The sequence below is a fragment of the Acanthopagrus latus genome, chromosome 6 (genome assembly GCF_904848185.1).
Source record: "Acanthopagrus latus isolate v.2019 chromosome 6, fAcaLat1.1, whole genome shotgun sequence".
Taxonomy (NCBI): domain Eukaryota; kingdom Metazoa; phylum Chordata; class Actinopteri; order Spariformes; family Sparidae; genus Acanthopagrus; species Acanthopagrus latus.
Genome location: NC_051044.1, coordinates 7,628,892 through 7,654,186, shown reverse-complemented (window position 1 = coordinate 7,654,186; position 25,295 = coordinate 7,628,892). Strand labels below are relative to the sequence as shown.

At 44.4% G+C, this 25,295-nt stretch overlaps 1 protein-coding gene and 1 long non-coding RNA gene across 5 annotated transcripts in view; one reads left to right on the top strand and one right to left on the bottom strand.

The window, feature by feature from the left end:
- Positions 1-25,295, top strand: part of LOC119021544 (membrane-associated guanylate kinase, WW and PDZ domain-containing protein 3-like) — a 145,443-nt gene that overhangs the window by 35,531 nt on the left and 84,617 nt on the right. The window lies entirely within an intron of this gene.
- LOC119021545 lies at positions 9,563-10,507 on the bottom strand. The gene is made up of 3 exons (XR_005075635.1): positions 10,371-10,507; positions 9,766-9,845; positions 9,563-9,658 (listed from the first exon to the last, which is right to left on the bottom strand). It is a non-coding gene; the product is annotated as an uncharacterized LOC119021545 (long non-coding RNA).

The window sequence follows — 25,295 nt, the reverse complement described above, 5'->3', positions numbered from 1 at the left end:
ATATGAAACGGGAAAGGCTTGCCCCTTCTTTTCCCTTTTAATACAAAAACACACAATGAGATTTCTTTCCCCCCCCGTGTCGAGCTGTATCAGGCTCACTTCAGGCCCATGCTCGGTTCGGTGGTGTCTTCCTGCACTAACTGATCTGAATCTAATTTTGTTTTTCCTGATTTGTTGGGGTGGGGTAATCAAGACAGCTCTCCCCCCCTTTTTTCTAATAATTCTTAAAGAAATTAGCTTCAAGAGAGCAGAAAACAAGTTCTCATCATCAGAGAGTGGAGGGCTCTGCAGCTGTGCCGCAGTGATTGCTCTGATGATGGTTTCAGCTGGAGGAAATTGCATCATGAAAATAACCACCTTGTGCCGTGCATGCTTTAATGCACATAAGGATATTTGGGGCTATAATCTGCTTATCCCATGATAACATCCCCGGAGTAGCCGGCTACTGAGTTAGCGTCTTAATACCATAAGAGGAGATTTCCTCGGCTCGGTTACAGTGACCAACTTTTAGCTGGAAAACCTCTTTTCCTCTGGCTGCAGTATCTTTGGAGTGAGGATGGAAAAAACATTTTTTTTTGTTTGTGCTAAATATTACTGCTTCTCTCCCTGGTATTTGACTGGGAGCCAAACTGTTGTACTTTGTGTAAAAGAGGGGGACAGAGGGGGATTCTAAATCATGTGAGACCAAATCAGTAACATCCAAGAGCTTGTTAGCATTCAACAAAGAGCACGGAAAACGATTGGAATGCATCCCGACATCTCCTCATGATGCCGCAACACATGTCATCACACACAGAGCGAAGTCGGGGACAGGAAGCTGGAATGGTCTCTGTGTTTTTTTTGAGGCTACATCTCCTTTACTGGTGTCCTTAAATTTAGCTTAAGAAAAAACAAACAAACAAACAAACACACAAAAAAAACCCTGTGTTCCTGTCCCTGCTGCGGTTGCCATGGATACCCAACATGCCCTACAGGACGATGACAACGCTCGCAGAAAATGTGTTGACACCAGGCTGGTTCCATAAGAGCAGGAATAACGGCTTCATCCAACACAACAGCACATGGCTGAAAAAAACCACCAGCGGAGCGCTGAAGCACTGAGAGAGCAACTGCCCCGCCTGAGAAGCTCTCAGACGTTCATTACATCATAGTTTGGACATTTTTTTGTCAGACGGAGCAGCTCAAAGCGTTGGCAACCGAGCGAGCCCAAGAAGCAGATGTTGAAAGCGAGCAGCATAGAACTGAGTTAACCAAAAGAGTCATCGTGGCCTGAACCCAACAGAAAAAAGTGATTTTTAAACGTGTCGTTGATGCTTTTTTTGTCAGTAAAAGAAAAGAGGAAGGATGTTTTGAAATGCACGAATCGCTCCTTTACCCTCCGAGCCTCACCGGGCTACAGTCTGCGTTTGATTGACAGCCGAGCCCGGGAGCGCCACCAAGACACGACGTAAACAGACTCCTGCTGCAACTGCAGCTCACGAGCCGAGGAGCGTTTTGTTAGCAGTTGCACAGGCCAAGGAAACGGGTGAATCAGTACCTACAGAATTTTAATGACGGACACAAACGTCAGCAGGAATTATATAAAAGAAACATTAACTCTCTTTTCTTCTTCATGTATTCAGTCTTTGACCCTCTGCTGCCGTTGTGTGCGTGTGTGCAGAGATCATCTCATTAGTTCAGCGAGATCTCAAAATCAACATTTGTTTAAAGACCGTTAAAGGCTGTTTGTGTTTGAACATGCATGAAAAGAAGCCTAATGAATATTCACCACATAGATTATAACGCATGGCTTCCTACTATATAACATGACATCAGCTACATTCATAGTAAAAGAAAAGCAGCCATCAAACAGGATTCAGTTAACAGTACCGGTCCATTTAACTTTTAAACAAACCCATCCTTACATTTTTTTACTTTCATTTTAACAAACTGTTAACTTGCTTTATGCACTTTAGCCGAGCACTTTTCATCCAGCTGGATATTTGCATAGCCGCTCATTCAGTGAGCAAAAGTGCAGGATGAGAAATGCTCGCAGATGAAACGTGGACCTGATATGTGGCGTGTGGATGGCTGCAGGGTGGCTGTCACAGATAAAACAGAGCAGTCGTGATGCTGCTTCATGCACGTTCAGTTCAAGAGTCCAGATTTGCAGCACAGTCGCGAGAATAAAGTGCTCACTGTGCGTTCTTTCAAACCATATTTTTCAAATTTCGTTGCACATTTGTTTTTTGACTGTTTGTCGCTGAAACACGTATCGCCTGCGGCTGAAGTGAGCGCAGGTTCTCCATTAAGAGCATCAGCGATCACTGAATCCAACGTGACCATCCAGACCGCCCCAGGTCTGGCTAATGTCGAGTGTAGGGAAAATAAATGGACGAAACTGAACTAAGGGTGGCCATACAGCGAGATCTCAGAGACTATTCTTGTGCCAACATCTTATACAGAGACCTGTCTCCACAACAGCATCAAGGATCAAACTATTCACTCGACAGGCGCGCTGTGTTTCGATCAGATGCAGAACAGGTCGAGGTCGAGGTGGACTCTGTGTTTACGTCAGTGATGCTCGCTGCTCAAAAACATTGAAGATGATTGACAGAGTTTACCTGACGTCCAGCTTTTATTGTGAAGCTGCCGACCACATTATCATCATCATAATCAAGGCAAACCATCTGAAAACACCGCAGAACTATTAATTGGGGGTAACAACCATGTCACCACATCACTCTGCAACCCTGTGATACAAAATGACAAATAAAGTTGGATCTATATGAGCAGACTTTCTTATCAGAAAGGGACGGTGACGGTGGTACAGCTGGGCGAGATGGCTGCCGAGTGAGAGCCCACTGTTCAAGAACACCGTACTTCCCGTTCCGCTTGACAAAAACCGGGTAATTTTAGTAACCATGGGGACATTTTTAGGCTGTGATTCTGGCTTCAAACTCAAGTATTTTAATCCAAAACACGATCGTTTTACAACTCTTAAAAGTGTGTTTTTTTTGTTTTTTTTTATGCTTGAATCCAACCAGACTGTACGAACAGTGCCGTGGCAATATAACATTTAGCTGTCAGTCAGATTTTCTGAATGAAATCAGTCGTGTAAACCTTCTACAAAGCATTATTTTTTTTTTTAAAGACATACGAATACTGTCAACAGAATTTCCATTTGCTATTGTCCCTGTCAGTCTCACTTTCCAACAGAATGCAGTCGACTCTCACTTTATTCATCATTCCAGCAGCTCTCTCTCTCCTCGTGTACGTCACGGAGACAGCAGCAGTAGCAGTGGCGGTGTTGTGTCAGGCTATCTGTCTCTCCCAGACAGACTAGCCATGCGTGCAGCTCAGAATAGAGCAGCTGGGCTGGCTCTTAGACTCGGGCAGTGAGTGCTGTCTGTGGTCAAAGAAGAGCAGGCAGAGATATGCCCTGTTAAGCTGAAGCCAGACACGGCCCTGCTGAGAGCCTGTATCAGCTATTCAGCAAAGCCGGGGCTGTGAGAGGCGCCGGAGGAGCGAGGGACGGAGCGAGAACCAGCCACCAGACGGAGAAACCTGGGTGGAGAACGTGACCGACAGCTCTCGGAACACGTCCTGGTCGTCATGCTTCTCTCAATGCATCGTCTAACGGGTCCTCGCGTACTTGGACTCATCAAAAATACATTTTTTTTTATACACACTCACTCTGAACCCCCTGCGTATCTCCGATTTAGCAACCATGCGGCGCATCTTTCTGGAGGCACCGGTTTGAGTTTGAATCTCCGCAGGAGTTCTGGACCAGCTCGCCGCACCAGAGCGCCGGGCCACAGGTGTCCTGCCCACAACACAGGCTTGATCGATCAATTAAAGGGGGAATAAATAATCCTCCCCCCAAAAAAAACCTGGGCCCCAGCTCGTTCGCTCTGTGATTGATTTCTCCACATGCGACCGATACTTAGAACGGATTATTTGGCCGATTATTTGAGGAGCCGCAACCTTTTGTGCCGCAAATCCAACTCTACATCCAAAATAACGCGCACGAAGAACTGGGTATATTGATCGACCGGGCTGTTATTCTGTCTGACAGAGTTATTAAAGTGGAGTTGAGTTATGATGGCGCTGTCGGAAGATGGAGGAGTCAGTCAGCGATTCTCTGCTTCAGCCCCTGTCTTTGATCTGAAGGAGCTTTTCTTCTCCCCGTGTCTCCCTTCAACACATCCGATGACTTTTGCTCGCTCTGTCTTCCCGTTTCGCTTCCTTATCCGTCACATCTATTTCTGTTCCCAGTGATCTCTTTGTTTCGGCTTGGTTACTCAACATAACTGAAATGGAAAAAAGAAAAAAAAAAAAAAAGCTTTCCCCAGTGTCTCTCCAAAAAACATTTAAATACCTCAAATAAAGGCTAATCGGCGTGAAAGAGCTGCCCAGATCTGTCTCTGTCACTGAGAGAAAGGGCTCGAGGGACTTCAAAAACTTTTTCAATTACGGCATTGATCGGTGCAACCTCACTTGATTGAAAATGCTCAGCGCTTCACTAATTGCCTCGAAAACTGACGCAGCTTTGTTTGTCCAATCTTTTATGTATGAGGCACCATTCTGGACAGGAGTCAAACCAATTTATGCGAGGGAGAGACGCGAAGAGGAAGCAGCATTTGTGGGCGTGAAGAGCACGGTTAAGAAAAAAAAAAAGAAAAAAAAAAGAAGTCCAAAAATGAAAGGATCTGTTTTTCACAGCGTTTGTTCAATAGATGTGCACGAGTGACTGAGTGCTTTCCCGCTCATTAAACACAAACCTCACACAGGGGAGTTTAAACGCTCGCAAGTAGCATTTAGGAGCAACTTATTGACGAACCCATCAGCCGCTCTCTCCCCCGACGCTGATTTTTAAATCTCAGGCGCCTGATATACTGATCCAATACCAGCCGTCTTCTCTCTTTTTTTTTTTTCTTTTCTTTTTCAATTTAAAATCTGTATCCTTCAGTGCCGCCTTGGTCGGAATGACTTGTTCCGCTGGTAATTAAGGTGGCTGTCGAGGGCAAATGTGCTGCAGCTTCAAGGTGTAGCATGAGAGAATGTTAGTTCTCTGAAAAACTATTCAAAAAGAAAAAATATCTGCGGAACATGAAGAAATAAGAGTTTTGATGTTATTTGCAAATGAAAAAAACATCTTCAGCAATTTGACAACACATGCGCAGCGTTTAGCGAGCGCGCTGCAAATACACACAGCCAATTACATGGACGTGTTAAAATGGCCCGAAGTGTTTCCATTAGGAGAACCGTGCAAATACAGAAATGACACAGTGTCTGAAAACACACAAACACAGAAAACAAATACGTAAAGGAAAACACTGTATATCCAGTTGACGGGACAGACAGCCTCCAGGCCTCCAGGGGGAGCTCCAAGTGGATCTAGTCTTGTTTCACGCTGATTCAATATTGATCCAGCACTGCCAGGAGCACTCTCACTTCACCATCATCAGGCTTAAAAGGGTGGATCCACCTGTAAACACACTTTAATGTTTGGTGAAGTTACCCTTTGATACGGCTGCTGACATGTCTGGAGAATGTACAGACTTTACTGCGAATTGACACTTGAGGCAGCGGTAAGCTATTAAAGGAATAACTGCGTTGAGGAAAAAAAATCTCTTTTTTACTGACTTGTCAAGACATAATTGGTAAACCTGGGTTCCCTTTTAAAAAGGATGACTGTACTACTTTAAATGTAAATGCTCCACAGGACAGAGCTATTTTTCTGTATTAGCTCGGCCGGGTTAAGTGTCCCTCCCGCCCACCTGCAGACCAAATGGGGTCTGCCACTGTTAATTCCGAGTGGAGTCTCTTTGTGCAGCCTTTCATTACATCAACAGAAATAGAACTGAGCTCTCTCTCTCTCTCTCTCTCTCCGGTAACCTCGACCGCACTGACCAGTCGCGTCGTAAACAGGCTCTCCCCTTTTCTTTGTTATTACTATCGAGGCTGACACACTCAAGTAATGGCATCAGGGCTGTGGTGACTGTCTCTCTTTGGGGCAGACAGCAGACTAATTGGTCCCATCTCCTCTTGAGTAGATGTTCCAGGAGCTGGGCGTAATCTCATTAGGCAGAGGCGATCAGCGACTGCCGGGGCTGTGTGGGGAGAAAGAGGAAGTCCCCTCGTCCGTGTTGAGCTGGGCAGAAATCTTCCTATGGAGACCGCTGGGCATATTGAAACTGTGTCAGCTAGGACTTGTCAGGATGACAGCTCCTTGTGTGTGTGTGTGTGTTCGGATGTGCGAGTACGCATTTGTGCGAATGTAAGAGCCAGAACTGAATGTTATTCTCCTGGATAAGAGTATCTCCTTATGAATAGCAAAGGTGCAGCTGAGGCCCGTTGTTGCCACAGTGACTGGCTTCGCTACCAGCTAAAAGTATCTCCCCCCCTCTTTAAAAAGTACAGGTGCCAGACGGCTGAGTAATGCACGACACGTCTCAGAAATTACTGTGGCCATCCAAAGGTTAGCGTCGCAGCTTAGCCAAAGTCCTCCTTACAATAATTGTACTTGAAGAACAACCTGCTAAAAGGCTCCTTTTTACTTGGCATCTCTTCCGCTGGAACATTTCATTAGGATTTAGATGTGACAGCCTATTTTGGTCACCAAGTTTAATTAAGGCAGGGAGGGTTTCAGGGGGGATGTAAAAAAAAAAAAAAAAAAGAAAAAAAACTTTTGGTGAAGAAAACAGATTTATTTTGGGGCTTTTTTTTTTTTTTTTTTTGCAAACTTGTGAATCAAGTTTAATGCTGTTTATAAAGAAAAAAAAAAAAAACATGCCACAGTCTGTCTACAGAAGGATCTCACTGTGTTCTGGCACCAGCAGCTTGCCGAATATCAACTCAAGGTGACAGCGCTCGTTTCTCGTGCATGTTAAACTCTTTCCGGACATGCGTTATGTCTATACAAATTATAAAAGGGCCGCCTGTGCTGTCATGTACGTCTTTGCCGTCTCCCTTCCGCGTAAGTGCAGGAGATAATGCAGAAGCAGACTTGAGTGGCAAGTACCTTCACCATTGAGACATCACGGAGAGGCTCTGACACGACTGAGTGTAGACAGGTCTTCAACTTACGGCGTGAGGATGCGGGGAAGCTGCTCAGCCGAGCCCAGGAACTGCTTTGCACAGATCTCCTTTTTTTTTTTTTTTTTATTTCCTCAGAAATTCTCGAGTGTATTCACTGTTGGTTCTGCCGCCCAAAACATGCTCGTAGTTTTTCCATCAATTATTAATAAATGTGTTTTGCAGAGAGCGCACTCTTCAATTCTGTCCCGGAGTCCTGTCGCAACCGATCATTTGGAGATATAGCGCGATGGCCCATTCTTATTTTCTAATAAGGCTCCTCTGCATCTCCCTCCCTTACATCTAAAGTTATTGCATGCATGTCAGACAGCAACCCATCATCATCGCTAATCATTCTCTCGACCTGCATGTCTGACTAAGTACTTAGTAGAAGTTATTAGGGTACTTGTCAACAGCGCTTTCCAGACCGCGCTGCTGTTGGTGTCCAATCTAATCAGACCTGATAAGAGCCTACCGACACCACGCGGGGTGTCTCCTCTTCACCTCCAGCTCATCATACGAGGGCAACATCTGTTTATCATCACCTGCCTGCGCGATTAGACGTGAACCTAGCCTTACGTATTCATCTCCTTTTTAATTGATTGGGCCCTTACAGGAGGAGGCGTTAATAACCTGGTGCCTGTGTTGCAGAGGAGCCGAAGAGTTCCAGACCTCTCCGGCTTCATTATCGCGATCGCAGCACTCCGTCAGAGAGTTATCTCCCTCATTAGACGTCTCTCCATCTGACAGCGAGGATGGACAGGTAGCTCTGCTCTATTTCAGCAGAGATGAAAAGGCAACTATAGCGTCAGATTACAAACAGGATTTCCTGCAGTCCTCCTCTCTCGGCCCTCTGTCAGAGCTCCTGCCAAAGCGATGGCACTTTAATGCCTCTTATCAATCTCATAGCCAACGATAGTCAAGTTCACAGCGAGGCTCTTCCGCCGTTCCCTCCTTCTACCTTCCTGCTGTCGATCTCCTCGACTCACTCTTAATCCTCCAGACAACGTGCCATCATAATAAATTCAAGCAGCCGCACTCACTCCAGCCCGAGGAATTCCACTCATGAGTTGAACTTTTTGAGTGGGAGAAGTAGGATAGCTTCTCTTTTATTTATTTCAGTTTGTAGCCAAGTTTGGAATAAGATCATTAATAAAAATAATCCGGCAATAGAGCCGGGCGGGTAGCCATGGATGGATGGATGGATGGATGGATGGATGGATAGGTGGGTGGGTGCAGATTTGGTTAAAAAAGAGGTAGGGGAGAAGGAAACAGAGTGCAAGTCTCTTTGTTGCCCGTGGTAACTGGCAGAGACCACTCAGCCAATTAGAGAAGGTACACTAAAATGCCACTGAGGCTTTTTACAAGATTGCAGCGCTCATAATAACACACAAGGACTTTTATTACTCTGCATAGTCACATTTTATTGCCTTGTCTTTTGTTTGTCGGTGACAAGAAACAGCCTTTGCACACAGCTTGTTACAGCGTTCATCCGACTTCTGTTTCAATTTTCAATTCATACATTACATTTACATACATGCATCAAAATCCTACTGAAAACAACCCCAAAGCTCATTTCTACAGCGCATAGCACTCACATTTGATGACTAATATAATCGCTCCCGATTAAATTAACAACTCATGATATTTGCATTAAAGATGAGTGTTCATTTAATACACGAGGCCCGGCGAGCAGATTCTTTACCATAACTAAATGCGTCATTTAAATGAACATCTCAGTCACAGTTCTGGTTAATGTGCCGGCTTTTTGTGTGTCACGTCATCTGGAAATTAATCAACACGCCGGCGTTACAAAAAAAAAAAAAAAGTCCTTTATTAGCAGCACTTCTCTTATCCTATAGGAGGAGGCTGCTGTCAGAGACGGTGGGGGGGGGACGAGCCTCCTTCCTTCCTTCCACTCCACATCTGAAGAAGTGTGTTGTTACCATGGCAACCGCACAGCCCTTATCACTCCGGCATGAGCATAATTTAAGCTGCCAACGTTTATTAGGAGGAAATGCAGAGTTTGAAAGTGCAAGTGTAAGTCAGAGGAAACTTGTTGAGGTTTCGGAAGAGTTAATTACTCTTCCGCCGTGCGCATTGTGCGCTGCGGCCAAAACTGGTCCTAAACGTGAGGAAGAGTCCAACAAATGGACCGTGTGCTAATACAATATCATGCAATTCTAAGAATATCAGTGCGCAAACAGAAAAAAATGACTATGTAAGGCTTCGACACGTGTGCAAAATGAGATCACAAACAAACAGATCTGCAGGGACATGTGCTGCACATGCATTATGTATGATATGGGCATATATTGTAAAATGCACGCGTCTTATATTTATAAATAATCAACAGAACGTGCACGTTGGGATGTCTGTATGTCAAAAACATTTCACTGTAAATACTCAAAGACGGCCATGTTGCTGTCTTTTCACATGATCTCTCTGCCAGTCAAATGATGAACGCTATTACACAAGTGTTGATGGTAAACCTTTTAATTATGAATGTTTAAACTTAGATGCTATACATTAGTTGAATGGTACAAAAAGATGGAAGATGATACGGATCCCACGATTCCACGCAAACAGGTCAAGGAACCTAAAAGAAAAAAACTCTGAATCAGAATTGTGTACATCTAATTTAATCTTAAATGCATGTTTGATGTACTATACTTTTACTAAAGTTAAGTCGGAGAACTGATTTACCTGATTTGGTAACAGACTTGGGTGGATGACAGGCTGTTACATTCTCACTGAGCAGATGTGCACATATGTGAAAGATGACCCTGAAATAATTATCACAGCGTTTCTTTGTGTGGAGCGAAAAAAAAGAAAGAAAAAACCTTGAAAAACAACCGTTCTGATGCAGTTCTGATGATGTTTCAGAAGTCCTTCATGTCGCCTACTTAAGAATTTACTGTAACACAGATGCCGACAATGTTTGAAGAGGAATTATGGATAATTACACTACAAAAGTCAAAGATGAAATGATTCATCCAGAGAGGTAATTCTTCTGAGAGCTCGTACAATAATGAAAGATGGCCCTTTCCCGAATCGTGTTGTTTCCTGTTGTTGTTTTTAGAATTAATAATCTTAATTACTGTCTACAAGAGCAGGTCTTTCCAGTTTACTGATTCGATTTTCAAGCTCAAGGAAACCAGTTAGATTGTGCTGCAGACACACTTACTCTCTCCGCTGCACAATATACACAAGGGAGGCAGAGAGCTTAACTGCAGCAGGTAAATCAATAAGTGGCAGGTGCTATGGATTTGGAGTTAATATGACCAGCTGACAGGTGGGATGAACTTTACCTGAGCAGCAGTGAGTCAAGTCAGCGGCACAATGACTCGAGGATTAATTGCAGAGTTAGGCGACAGGTTACTGCAAGCTCCGGCTGCAAAACGTCACATGAAGAGGGTTTGTCCGGATGCCTGCGTGCACTCTGGAGAGTTTTCTGGTTGGAGTAGTTTGGATTTTTTGAGCCTCAGTCTTAAGAGATTTGTTGAGGGTTGACTCATGGAAGTGGAGTCCACTTTTTTTGTTGTTGTCATGGTCCATCATGAGCGTCTCAGGGTCGAATCAGCCCCACTGCTGTCTTCTGATTGTTCATCTTGGAGCACAGGCCCATGCATGTTGAAAATGAAACATTTGATAAACGACAATATGGCAATCCATTGGATCGTTTCCTCTTGCAATACGATTATAAAGCCCCCCAAATATTGATATTTTTAATGAAGCGTGAACGCGCTCTCAACAGATTCCCCGACAGTTTGACTTAGTCCCGACTTCATGACCGCCTGTGGTGTGAACTTCTGTGAACTTACACAGATTGAGAGGGATTTACTGAGGCACAATCTTTTTCTTCCTTTTAAGATTTCACTTCCTAAACTGTTCTGCTTTCCGGCAGTTGAGCCTTTTTTTGCCAGGTTGTGGTTGTTTTACACTTTTCCTTAAGTTGGACAAATATCGTGAAGCATCATTAGCTGTTTGTCTTGCATTTTAGTGCAAACTGTCTATATTGTGATATTCAGCGTGGACATTGTCAATCGTATCTTATCACAAGTTACTCTGTGATTCCCGTCAATACTGAGAAAGATGAGCAGCTGTCAAAAAGACACGTATGGAAGCCATGATGGGTCTAAGATAGATGAAAGATGAAAATGTGAACTTGAAAACGAAAAACTAAAGTTAAAAAATGAAAATGGAGAAGTTGTTTTACATTTAATTGACAAAGATGTTAATTTATACTCAAATGTAAATTCAAAATTGAAAATGAAACAGCTTTTCCATTTTCCACAGAGCCCCCATGCAAGTACATGAAAATGATGCAAGAATTATCTCGTTCTAATTTTAACTTTTACTCTACGAAGGCTATTTTGGAATTACATTATAATTTTCAACTTTAATTAAGACCCCGCTGGGCTTCCATATACACGTGTATTTTCCTGAAAGTTGTTGTTTTTGTGTGGAGCTTGTGTGTCTGTGTGTCACTGGGGCATAGAGTTTGTTGTGCAGTGAGTCTGGTTGCTGTTTTTCTCCTTGACTAATTGTTGCGATGCTGCGTTCTTGCAGCCTGGCGCTCACTTGTGTGTTTCGGAGCAACACTGAAAACACAACTCAACCAACTCCATCTTGTGAAGGGGCTCGTTGCACTGGTGAGATCTAGTCTTGATAAAAAAAAATAAATAAATATATATATATATATATATATATATATATATATATATATATATATATATATATATATATATATATATATATATAAATATATATATATATATATATATATATATATATCAAATGCAAAGACTATCCAAGGCACGAAATAGAAATGTATTTATTTTATGTGGTTATTTGTATTTGAAATAGGGAGGAGAAATTTGGTGCTGCCAATAGATAAAATAAAATGGTTTGGTCGCCTCACAGATGATCTGATATTCTTCATGTAATGAGAAGAACGTGAAGAAGTGTGAGAGTTTTATAAAAATTTGAACAATTACAGCTGCTAATTACAGCCTGAAACTTTTGCTGGAATAGAGCAAAAAACAAATCATACTGGATGTGAAAATCACAAAAGCGAATGCTGAGGACTACACAATTTCTTATTATCACATACATCCTTCATATATATTTTTATCAAGACTATATCTCACCCACGCAGAGTTCCCAAAGAACACCTGTTTGTGATCACCATCCATCGTCTTCATGATGCAGCTAATGTTTGACTGTAGGCGCCAGCTCACCTGCGCGCTCAGCTCGTTCCGAGGTGTTGGCGAGAGGCAGGTGTTGAGTGGGTGGACTGATCAGCCGACACTGACGTCTGTACATCGGAGGTGGCTCTGCCTCGTTGTCCGCCGGCCTCCCAGGACAGAACAGGGGTGAAGTTATCTCGACGCCCGTTTGGCCTGGACGAGCCTCCGTGCGGTTGTCCTGGGACATGTTGGCCAGCATCACAGAGCGCCGATGATTATTGGCCGTTTGAACGCGTGAAGGGTTGTTGCAACATCTGGATTCAGCCTTTGTAGCGAAGCATCATCAGTCAGCCAACATTAAAGTCAACGTCCCTGTGGTCAGAAACGCTAAAAGCATTGTTACCGTGACTGAATACATGCAGATAATCCATTTATCTGCACATGATAAATATGAAATGTACATCCTCTCGGTGGAAATCGATTTAATTAGACAGCGCATTGACCTTTTCCTGAACTGAAGCTGTCTGTCTCAGTAATGGATGACTCCTGTTGTATTCTTGTCAGGGCCGGGGGACGATTCAGTATTATACGATTCACTTTGAGTTTGGCTTGCTGTGGTATTCGACGTTCCTGGTGTTACACCAATCACGTTAATTGCCCCCCCCACTGTTGTTTCACTTAAAAAAAAAAAAAAATCAATACTTGGTTGGAGGACAGACGCTACGATTACTAACTGAAAGCGTCTCCTCGGGGCAGCTGCAGCAGCAGACTGGCAGCACAGGGTAGCAGGAGTCATCGGGGGATAAGAGTTGAGGAGAGATGACTGACATAATGATGGCGGAGGATTCTGTTGGCAGTATTTCAGAACTAAACCAAATGCTAATAGGGAATCTGGTCACGATAATGAGGGAGAAGGAGTTTGTTACTTCACTGAGAAGTTGGAGGTGTGTTAACAGAGGCTGCTTCTTGTTGTCTTCCTCCCACAGACTCAATAAAACTACTTTCTGACATATATAAAACCGATCTGGAGCCAAATAATCCCAAAACAACATATTTTTGAAACAGGAGGAGTAAGTGCTGAACTCAACCGAACACATTTCCTGTGACGAGCCTGTTTCATTATGGTGCTTTGCCAGTTAAATGCTTTTAACTGAAACGGGAAACTCAAAATGTCTTTGATATCATGAGAGCTTGATGATATTGTTTCAACCACATCACTGTGCCTCAGTCTGTGTGTGTTCACACTCTTCATGGCACCAGTTTCCGCTGTAGCTTCGTGCCAGAACTCAGTCCCGGGATTGAGCGGACATCTCGGAGGGTGTCGCTTGATGTCCTATCTCCTCGTATTAGCCGTGAGCTCCCCTCGTCCCCCTCTGGGACTGTTTGAGTACCTTGTCAGGAATCTGTTTTCGCTGCTTGTTGGACCAATTTGTGGCCAACATTAGGGCTTTCATTACAGGCCTCCCAGTGCACGCACGCACACCTTGTAAGATGGGACTTAATTAAGTTTATGCTTTCGCTGGCAGACCCAGGGGCCGGCTGCTTGCTTCTGCTGCCGATTGTTGATTTATGTTGAGTCCTCAAGGACAATCTGCTTCCCCCTGCCACAAAGCGGGACGGAAAACAAACGCTGGTTCGCGCCAGCTGTTTGGGGATCGTACCTCCAGGATACCGTCTCAATATTCCATTTTTCATCTCGACTTGTTTCTCCTTTGAAGAACAAGGTTTGCAGACATAATTGAAGTCATGAACACTTGATCTTCAGGTTTGTTGTTAAGCGTTCTTCATCTTTTCTCTCTCTCAAGTGCCTCTCAGACACTTTAGAAGATACCTCTGCCAGCCAATCCTTGACGTGTGCTTATGTCTTCTTCTCATGTGTCTGAGCCGAGCAGGCAGCGCGCCAACGCAATTTATGTACCTCCGTTTGTGTCTACACGACGTCGCTGCGTGAACCATCCGCACAAAGAACGTGTTCAGCTTCTCCCTCGAGCCTGGAGGCCATCAAACTCTTGAGGGTGGAAACTCAACCGGATCTCAGCCTGAGTTTGCGGTTCACACGGTGTGCTCTTTGGTGGCGGTAACTCAGAAGTATGAATGCAATGTACGGCTCCGTCTTGATTGACGGAAAGTCTCGCAAACGGCAACACCCGCAGTCGAGGTGCAAAGGGTTTGGTTCCTCTTAAAGAAAACCAGAAAAGCAATCAGCAAAATGCCTTTTAATGTGACGACAGAGATGGAGTGGTCTGTTTCTGTGAGCGCGTTGTCTTCGCCCTGTATCTGTTTGGCTTTGGTGTTTTCACAAGAGGACCTGCTTCTCATTCATTATGAGGGAAAAAAAGACATTTGTCTGTGCTGGGCTCCTCTTTGATGTGCACTTCCCTCGCTGTCAGCCACAATAAATGAGATTCATCTGAGAAGCCGAGCAAGACAAATAAATCCAATAAGGTTTTGTCACTCATTCTGTGTGTCCTTCGGTGACACCCTCTCCTCCCCTCCTCTCCCTTTGTGTTCCTCCCTCCTTCTCGTTCTCCCAAATCTGCTTCCCTTTTTATACACTCTCTGCCACTCCCCAGTGAAGCACAGCAATTGTTTACCTTTTTTTTTTTTCGGTCGGAAAAGCGTCGCTCGGTTTAATAAACAAATGTACCCTCCGCTCCCCCGCCACCTCGGGGGGGAATCTTAAAGAAAGACTGCTTTGCATTTTCCAGCCGCTTCGGAAGGTGCTGATGCCTGTGCAGCGCAGAGCCCAAAAGAGTGACAGAGGAGCAGGATGAGGTCTGCCAGGCGCCGCACGCCTGAAACAACGGCACATCCATCAGCCGCCCTCCCTGACACGTCTGCCGTGCCCAGGTTCCTTCACTGAAGCTTGGCAGGCGGCGGGCTCCTCGCAGGTTGTTAATGTGCCACGTGACGCCGGGCACAGTTACAAAAAGACGGCTGCTGGCATCGAATCCGCAGCCGCGTCCGATTCAACTGTGACATGCTCATGCCGCGTTCAAGCGCAGCCCTGGCACGGGCTCAGGGAGCAGGAACAGACCTGTAGATGCACCAGGGAAGCGAGGCAATGAGGAGAGAGTTGGGCCCGTGCCCAGAAGACTCTTTGTTCCTGTCACCGGGTCACTTGCGCAACACGTTCTCGCGCTCCACAGAGGGGAGAGGGGGAGAGCGTGACAGGTTACAAAGTATTGGTGTGCAAACTTGGAGCCCATCTGTGATTAGGAACGCTTTCTGACACTAATTAGATGTGCTGATGAGAACGCAGCTGGGACAAGACTTGGAGGAGCGGGAGCTTCCCTACAAGCAACTAATCCGCCGCCGGTGCAGCTGAGAGGTGAAGCAACCAGAGCTTGTTGTATCACACAGCGCCTGCAAAACACACCCCGAACACATCTGTAGGAGTCCGACTGAACCGTCGTCCCCCAGCAGAGCATTTTTATCTGACTAATTAGCTTTGAAGCTCAAGCAGAGTCCAAACTGCTTTTAGCTGTTTGTAAGGGGCTGCTGTTTGGTTTAAACGCGGCGCCTGGTGCCGCTGAGGCTGTCGCCGGGGCCGAACACAAAAACATTACGGACATTATTGTTTTGAAAATGCTTCGCACTTATCTGTGACCAGCTGTTGGGAACCGACTGATGAAATTACAGCAACGTTCGGGATACTTGCTGCTTAGTTCAGGCGGTTCCTGCAGGAGTGGATGGAGTAATGAAACAAATCACATCCTAATTAATCCGTTTTTCTGAGTTCGCTCAGTCTGATAAAGGAGGCCGTCGAACTTCCGTCCACGGTGCTGAAGAATCATTTCACTGATTTAACAACCATTTTCTTGGTTAAAGAACATCAATGTTTTTGCACCCAAAGAAATCATGAGCCGTAATCCAAGCTATTAGAAAAAAAAAGGAATATTGCGTATGCAGCATTAAAACTGAGCATTGTGCGATCGCTGGGAGCTTTGTGAAAACTCAGTGTAATGAGCCTGAGAAGTTTCTGTTTGAGGTGAAAACACTGCAGGCTGTAATGATATTAGAATTATAAATAATCTCAATTGAAACAGCAGAAAGTTCTTCAAGCGTGTGTGTGCACAGGAAAGTCACATTGATTTTGTGATTAGCTGCGGGTGTCGAATGTGGATTTTTTTTAGCCCCCCCCCTTCGGCTCAGTGAGCAAACCAGATGCCACGTCTTAGTACAACGGTGAGAAAGCCCCCACGAAACATATCAGGAGACACAATGCCGAGAGAATTAGGATCCATTAATCAGACCAAATGAATATGCAACAGGGGCTGCTGGGATGCAGACTGCCGCCTGTCTGGCTAACAAGGCTGGCATCCTGCAGCTTCCCTCTGAAAGGAAGATGTATCTTTTTCAGTGGACTGAGCTCTGAGCAGCAGCAGGCGTTGGTGCTGTCGCTGCCTGTTAGCTGTCTCCCCTCACTCGCCTCTGCCTGCGTCTCTCATGCCGCCTGTTTATCTAAAGCTGATGCTCACGCTGCTCATTTATTCACTCGCTCACTCACCAACAGCATCTCTGACTATCAACAGTGAACTATCCTTTTGGTGCTACAAGACGGGGATTATGTTTGTGTTTACACACTCCTCTGTGCAGAGGACCGGCTGGAAGAGCCCAAAAAAAATCAAAATCCTGGTGTTGAATGAAAAGAACCAAGAGGACGATAAGAGTGGGTTGTTTTCATGTTTTAGCGCAGTTTCCGCACATCACAGTGGACCGTGGTGCAGACCAGTGTTTTAGATTTTTTTTTTTTTTTTTTCCCCCCTACACACTCGCCAGCATTTGGTTTCCATTCACTTCCACACAATTTAAGGATTAAGCATCGTAGCTGTTGAAACTGGAGTTGTGTCATCCATCACAGTGATCATCCAGAGCGGCAACATTGCTTTATTGTGGCGGGGTGATGTAGTTTAAAGGTACACTGCGTAGTTTTGGGTCAGAAATTTTAACCAGGAGAGAAAGATCTTCATCGATTGTTTTTTTTTTAATGCTTAAACAAACTAAATAAACAAACTGAGCTTAAAGAACATCACAATTTCACACTGTTACTTGTGTGGCGGACCCTGCCACCTTTCTAACTCTGAACAGCGTTCTGGGGACTTTATTTACTGAGAACAGCTTGTTTGTTCTCTGATGGGGGAAGAAAACACACATTTCTGAGTTTTGTATTACTACCTCATTTATTTATTTTTTTAATGAAAAGCATTTACTGCATTCTGTGAAATTCTACTTTACAAATTATAGATAAAATTCGGCGTTAGAAGAGAAAAGGTAAGAGAAACATAAGGTGCAGTGTTTAGAGTGATAATAATAGTAATCATAATAATTGATCATAACATAAGAAGGCAGTGATGGTAAAACACAATCCGTCACAACACTGTCCATCTCTCAGCTGGAATGTTTTCAGAAACATGTCCCAGCGTACTGTTTGCCAGCTGCCATTGGATTTTTCTACCGCAAAGTCAGCCCAAGTGCCCTATGCAAAAGCTGTCTTTCCAGCGGTGAAATATTTCTTTAATGATGTGACCTCATAGGCTAATATGTATGCTTCCGCTAATTATCTTGAACTTGACTTATTCTGTCTTTCATTTCCCTCATTACTCGAGGTCGTGACCCCAGACACAGTGTGGAGGTTTTTTCAACTGAAGCAGGTCATTTGTACTGTGGAAACCAGTCCATAATTACCTTTCAAGAGTTATTTAACACGCAGAAAAGGTTTGAAACTCCTGGATGATTTGATGACCATGACCTCTGATGAAGTAGTTTTAAAGAGTAAAGTTAAACATTCACTGTTTCATGTGGAGAAGTGAGAGGATTTACTGCTTCTCTGTGTTTCTGTATGATTGTAAATTGAGTTTTCTTTTCCTCCCGCACACCCTGAGGGTCATTTTGCAGTCCGGTCACCAGGATGAAATCTTGGCCGTTAATGTTTCTATGTTGCAAATCACAAATACAGTCAGAATAGTGCTTGTCATCGGCCAGCAGACCATATTAACATATCTACAGACATACTGATATCGCATTCACATTACATGACTTACATTACAGGCAAGAGGGTTGTTGGGTCAGTGACATTTGTTAGCGTGAAATCTCTGGATATGATAAAGGAGACAGCCGGACAAATGCCAGGCGTGTTTTATGACGACTGAGACAGGAACTTAAAGCCAATACAAGATATTTTCCAGGATGGGTCTGTGCCTAAACATAACCAGAGCTTCAGCGCGTCGCATGATGAACTAAAAAATGTAACCTTAATAGACATAAAGTTTCAAAAAAACATTCATCATGGTTACTGAGTTGCAAAGTTAAGTATTTTCTTGTATTTTAATGTGAATCAAAACAAGTATGTTCAGCTGAGTTCATAATAAAACTCTTCACTCGTAAATAAATAAATAATTCTTTCCTAGAAAAAACGTGCAAAAAAAAACCCCTTAAGGACACTCTCTTTCTCTTTCCTCTTTTCTCTAAACTCCCCTTTATACATTAATAACACTTGTTTGTGTTTAAAAATGATGTGACCCAGTTCATGTGTACTACAGTCTAACCTCAAACCCGGATCAAATGCGTTGAATGGAGCCTCGGCACAAGAAGATCAGGCCTCGTATTGAGCTCCGTCGCAGCCCTTCCTTCAGGCTACACTCTGCAGATGATGCTTCTGTAGATGCCGGCGACCTTTCTGCCCTTAATGTGCTAGTTGTCCAGACAGATAACAGTCATTCTACGTCCGTTACATCTGTTGCAGCAGCACCGATTCAGAGATGCGACGGGCAGAGAGGGGCCAGGGAGAGGTCGCCACTGTGCAATAAGAAACCTTAGATATGGCTTTAATTGCCGGCATCAGTCAAGACAGTATTAACCTGGTTAGAGGGAACAGTCATAAAGCAGAATTTGAGCTTCTTTCATACACCAGCTTATAAGGACTCGGTCTCCCGGGTGCTCCGAGGAATGCTCCTTTTTTCAGCCGCGGGGCTTTTCTGTGTTGAGGACTCCAAAACATGTGTTATTGGGAAAAAAAAAAAAAACAACAACAAAAAAAAAAAAACCCACTATCGTCTTTCTCCTGCCTCTGGAGCCTGAATCACATGACAACACATAAGCCTGGCTTTCCATGTAAATCGCAGAGGATTACATTCGAAGTGACACAGAGTGATGATCAATATGCCTGTGTTTGTCCTCCTCCCGACTGTCTCACAACACACGGGCTCTTATAAGTTCATCACTTCGCTTTTCTCTCTCTTTCTCTCTCTCTCCCCCCTGAAAAAAGTGACCTACTTAAAGTTGACTGAATTTTTTCTTGCTCTTTCTGGGAGGGAGAAGGGGGAATCTGGGGGTGGGCAACTGCAGAGCTCATCTCCCATGCATTTGTGTTTCAAGTGCAGTCTCTGCAAACCTAGAAGTGGCACATTTTCTTTTTCTTTCTTTTTTTTTTTTTTTCTGTGCTCACGTTCTGTGATGTGCCCCCGCTTCCAAATGAAATGAATCACAGTTAAAGCAGCTGGTACTTTTTTTTTTTTTTTTTACCTTCACACTGCAGCTGCTGGCTTTTAGTAAAAAAAAAAATAAATAAAAAAAAAATCTGCTTATTTACCTGCACGCTCATCGTTCATGTTTGACCAGCCTCACTTTGAAAATGTGCCGAGAGAACTTTCTCTCCCTTTTGAGCGCAGAATGGGAGACGATTCGGTCGAACGTGATTTTTTTTTCTTGATTTTGATCCCTGCTGTCATTGTTACATCACATTTGCCAGATGGGGGCAAGCCGCAGAGCAGAAAACAGCAGCAGGCAGGTGACAGGATCACCCATTAGGGCTGCGGGTCCTCTTCGACAGGGAAGAAGCGCCACGACATGAGGGACGGTGCTGTCATCGGGGAGCGCGATCGTAATGATAAAGAAGCTCTCAAACAAAAAAAAAAAGACGACTGTCACAGAGTTTGACACGCAGCCTTTAGGTGAGACGTCATCCTTTATGATGCTGAATTTTAAAATCTGGATGGAAACCGGTTAGGATGTGAGGTTGTAGGAAGGCTCGCGCTCATCCTGCCAGGTTGTATAAAAATCACATAATCTGCGAGGGAACGACGCGCAGACATTCATCACGGCGGTAGTATCCCATCTATTATGGCAGATGGAGTGAGTCTCACTTTTCTCCATAGACATCTGCTATAGGGAGCGACCGTGTGCACTGTGTGAAATCCAACGCATCCTCTGGCTGTGATGAATCAGCCGATGAAGAATGTGTTGGTCAGTTCGGAGACAACAGGTTTTAACCCTGCCCTGCATCATAACCCCCACAGGGACAGTGAGCCATCCGTCTGCATTATATCGCAACAACACCATGTGGGAGGGCTGAGGCCGGCGCAGAAACGCCTCGAGCTGCAGGTCCTCTGATGATTGGCTGCCAGGAAGATTGCTGTAGTTCCAAGTTGGTTTGAAAGTCACTTGTCTTCATGTTCTGAGGAGATTTTAAGGGTTAATTTCCCAAAACATGATTTGCCTGTTAAATATCAGAATTAGCTTCGCTGGCCAACGATGTATGTACACAGTTTGACTCCGTCTACTGGCCATATGTGAGCAGATTGTAATCCAATGTGACAAATGAGAACATTCCCTCGTCCCCTGTCTATACAGGCCTTGTTTCTTTCTGAAAGACTTTCACTTTGCTGTTTTGTCTGCCACTGAGCAGGAAATCTCTCGGGGAACATGAGGGCTGCCTGGTGATCCGGTCAGGCTGGAGGCCTGGCACCGTTTCTGTCTGCTTTTTTGTCCTGTGTTGTCGGTTCGGTGCTGCTCTGAGGAATACCACGTGGAAAAACGAGGGAGGGCGAAGTTTTCACTTCAAACCCAATGATTCAACATTAACACATCGTACCGTGTAATCATTGGAAGCCTTGAAATCGTGATTTGAATATAAAGTGATTTATTGTGATGGTTCAGGGTGGGAAAAGTGAGTTCTGGAGGATCCTTATTTGACTGACAGGAGTCTCCGCCTGTCACAGCCTGCCTACGATCCCTCCACATCGCAGGTTTTTGTTTTTTGCAACCATCTGGATTTTCCTGGCTATGACATGACAAAATCAAAAATTCAGTCTTTTGAACTTGTCTTCGTTTGGTCAGTGGTCCATCCAGGCATCTTCCACCGAGTCTCTCCAACACTAGACCGCCACTTCTTCTGCTGTAGCCCACCAAAGCTCACGTCAGTTTCTCTCAGCCCCGCAGCCAGTAGACATTACCATTCCACTGCTGTGAAGGTTTGAGCTTGGAGGTTGTTCTGGACCTGGTCGACAGGAAGGACCTCTGGCCAGATGTCAGCTGACCGTAGCCTCTCTCTGCAGCCATCGCCGTTCCCTCCGGCGGCGCTGCCAAAACGGTAAAACTGCTCGGAAAGCTGTTTGGCGTCAAAATTTGTGAATTTTGCAGGCTTCATTGCTCGTTAGTTATGAGCTGAGAGCGAGAGGTGCCGCTTCAGCTCAGTCAGCCATGACAGCGCTCTCCCTTTCTTATTTTCTTGCTTTGTACAAATAGATGCCACACATTTTGTTCTTGTCATTTCTCCATTTGTCGGAGACATTCAGCAAAAAGGTAATGGAGTCCCCGCGGAGGCCGGCAGCCGATGTGGCTCTCCTGTGGGGAGAGTTATACTGGATGGATAATGTCACGGACCACTGCTTAGAGAGAGAGAGAGAGGAGGGGGTGCGAGGAGGTGAGGGAGTGAAAAGGAGATAGAGATGGGTGGAAATGAGCGGGTACGGGAGTGCAGGGACTGCAGGTAGCAATCATAGAAGAGGCATCGTTGTCGTACATTTACCCTCTGTACATTCACACACACCACCTCTGTCTTTTACCTGTCAAATATCCCCCAGTGCTCAGGTGGCAAGGATTAAATTAAGCAGGACTGTCAGTGTCACATACTGTCACCGGCACAGAATGTGCTTATTAAACCTCAATGCGCATTAATCGCCCTCTCGGTGACAAGGGGGTTTTACCTGGAGATTGATTTCTTTATTCAACTTAACATCAACCCGAAATTAAACAGCTCAGTCATGGTTAATGATCTTTTTATATTACACACCGCAAATCAAAGCTCAGACTGATTTCTGGGGCCAATACCAAAGATTCTGATGTTGATATATCGGCAAATATACGCATGTTTTTTTTACTTGAAGATAACAGAAGCAGGATATTTGACACTTGACTCAACTCTGTCGTCATTACCACTTGAGTGCTCAGTACTCGTAGGGCAGGTAATGTTTCAAAACAAATATGGACATTAAGTGTGAAGGTGCCGCTCCAGCTAATTTGGACCCCCTCGCTCTGACACCACCTGTATATGAGGTCAGTGTTCATTTTGATCACAGCTGCACACTTCTGTGTCTGTCAGGTCTCTATCATGCTCGCAAAAACAGGCTTGGGAAGTAATGCAATATCTGCAATGGAATGAAGTAATCGCAACAAAAAACAAGGAAACTGTATTTTAGTATGGAAAACGAATATGATTGGATTACAGACACATTCAGAGAGAAAACAGTGATTACTAACAGGATTATTATATTTTAAAACAAAGAACAATATAATATCTGTATGCACGCACATGACATCACACTGGTCTCAAGTGAAGCCAAATACACAAGTGTGAATTTTTAAAGAACACACTTGTTCCTATTGATCCTACTGATATTTCTTCCCTCTGCTCTTGTTTGGTATTGAGGTAATCCAGAAATAGTGGAAAGTCATCAGGTTACATAACTCTAATACTGTGATTACTGACTGGATTACTGGGAGACATTTTTAAAGTAACCTTCCACATAAACAACTGGCAGAAAAATTCAAAACAGCTTCTGTGGTAGTTCAGTAGTTACCGCTAAGTCCTTTTGTGGTGCTAACATGTCTCCAGGATCATGTTTTGCTATGATGACACACACACACACACACACACACACACACACACACACACACACACACACACACACACTCTGACTCACAAGGTGGAAACGTTCACACCCAGAGCCGGTTGTTGCAGCCTGCTCTGACATCAGTGCCACAGCAAGTTCACTGGGAAATCAGTAGAATTATTGATAACCTCAATCGTCTTTTTCTGAATTGTAAAATAAAACATTTACTCATTGATCTTATCTCATGACGTACTTGTATAATGACATTATCTGTGGTCCAGCCCACATATGAGTCAGGCTCTGCATATGTCACTCCAATGTGTTCCAGGCCTCATTTTGGATCCTGAGGTCAAAGAGAACAATTTAGTTTCTCTTCCCGTCTTATTCTCCTTCTTCTTTTCACTCACAATGAAGCCCTGAATTCATCATGATGATTGTTAGTGAAGAAAAATGTGGGTGACAGGCAAGCGAGAAAGCTTTGATGGCAATATTTGGTGCTCACCCCCCCCCACCCTTGTATCTGTGTGTGTGTGTGTGTGTGTTGTGTGGGTGTTTGGGAATATGTGTGTGTGTGCATGTGTATTAGTCCCGGGAGAGGCCTCGCAGCAGCTGCATACCTCCCAGGGAGCGCAGAGAAAACGGGGGCGGCGTGCATGTACTTGTTCTCCTTTCACAGATGGGGAAAACATCAGCAATCTACAGGTGACGCACAGCAATGCCGCACCTTACTGTAGTGGCAGTTGACTGTGTAGATATGTGTCTGTCCGTGTGTCTGTGTGTGTGTGTGTGTGTGTGTGTGTGAATAAGTAGGTCATGCATCCAGAGTGCGAAAATAATAGATTCATATTCAACTTAAGTCACAGAAAATGAGTTGGGACTCTATCCCCGCTACGAGAAGTGTTTTTCAATTACAACAAGGAATGAGCAGCGTGACTCACGCTGAGGGGCGGCCGCGCTCGCGTTCGTATGCAGATGCAGGCAGATGTTACTGCGCATCTTTCCGTGTACTTCTGGTGATACTGTTGTCTGTTCAGTGAATCAGTCATGACCAATGGTTGGAAATCTTTTTTTTCCTTTTTTTTGTCTGGTTTTCTTGGCAAAGGTCCTCCGGGGGCGGAGGGAGGACAAGGTATGGAGCTCTGATTTTTAAAGGCTCCATTTTCACATTAAACAAGTTGCTGGAAATCACAGAAATGCAGAGCTGAGTGGAGGAGACATCGCAGAGAAGGCATAACCTTTTAAGGCACTGTGGTGATGATGAGGACTAAAGCATATTACTGTGTGTGTGTGTGTGTGTGTGTGTGTGTGTATATGTGTGTGTGTGTGTGTGTGTGTGTGTGTGTGTGTGTAGACAAAAAAAAAGCAAAAAAGGAAGTCGGACTTGGAGCCCATAATGTTAATGCTACTAGTATAATCTGCTCCTAGTGTTGGATATAGGTCAGACAAATAGTCGATACTGAACTATAATACGATCTTTTGTAAAGTGCTGTTGATGCACGAAGATCCCTTGTGATGTTTAAACAGAAGATGTTCTCCATTCTGGCAGTTGAGCTTATTGCCGTGTTGGTGCTCTTTGACTCCTGGGTGACACAGTCTGAGACACTTTGCACTCTGATAAATCTCAGATGTCTATCATCTTAGAAGAAATGTGAAGCTCTCCGCAACCCTGTGAGTGTCTCAGTGTCTCCTCGTGTTGAGCACACCAGCTGAAGCTACTGTGATGTTTAATGAGATCGTCTCATTATGATTTAGAGTGGATGGCTTGTTCTCAGTCCTGTGCTGAGGTGGGCTAAAATGTTTGGCTGATATTGTGGTGTATTCTGCAGACTCTTGCTTTCTGTTGTAACAATGTTGATGTCACTATTGAGGTGCATGCATACTATAGTATTTGACAGTCACGTACTGTTGGTTTCATACTAAGCTTTCTGACATCATCCCTGTCTTGTAGCGTACTGAACAGCAGGTTAAGCAGGACTGCAGTTGCAGCCAGTGGCTGAGTTTTGGCTAATGCCAGTGGAAGGATAACATGATAACATGAACACTGGAAAAAACCCAGCAGTAACAAATCCAACCAGCTAATTAATTGCAAAAAGATGTTGATGAGGTTGTCGATGCCACATTGAAGGTTTTGCTGTACACAAAGGGCTTAAAC